At 27.3% G+C, this 352-nt stretch overlaps 1 protein-coding gene across 1 annotated transcript in view; it reads right to left on the bottom strand.

The window, feature by feature from the left end:
* Positions 1–6: 6 nt before the first annotated feature.
* LOC119594666 overlaps positions 7–352 on the bottom strand; it is a gene marked incomplete in the record, with an annotated part of 22,483 nt that continues 22,137 nt past the window's right edge. Inside the window, 1 exon segment of the mRNA XM_037943722.1 lies at positions 7–348.

A 352-nucleotide genomic window follows, 5' to 3' on the forward strand; every position in this document is an offset into this window, starting at 1 on the left:
TGGCTGTTGCTTCAAATATTGTACGTATACTCATTCTTCCATGTCTACATTTATTCATACAATGACATAAACAGTTACGGAGCAAATAGAAGTAGAAAATATCCTTCATCTAGAACTAATTTCTACAGAACTGTAAATTTTGCATTGAGAAACTATATACCTATTTTTTTTAATTTTTTTTTAGTATACAGAGCTACTTCCATGTATTCAAAAGAGATGATATAAATGCATATATAAACATTTACAAAACAGTGAAAATAAATACACTCAGCTGATTATACCCTGAAAATTCATATACCCTGAAATGAATTTTCATTCAGAAATTGCATTAAAATACTTACATAATCACTAC

Source organism: Penaeus monodon, chromosome 34 (genome assembly GCF_015228065.2).
Source record: "Penaeus monodon isolate SGIC_2016 chromosome 34, NSTDA_Pmon_1, whole genome shotgun sequence".
NCBI lineage: Eukaryota > Metazoa > Arthropoda > Malacostraca > Decapoda > Penaeidae > Penaeus > Penaeus monodon.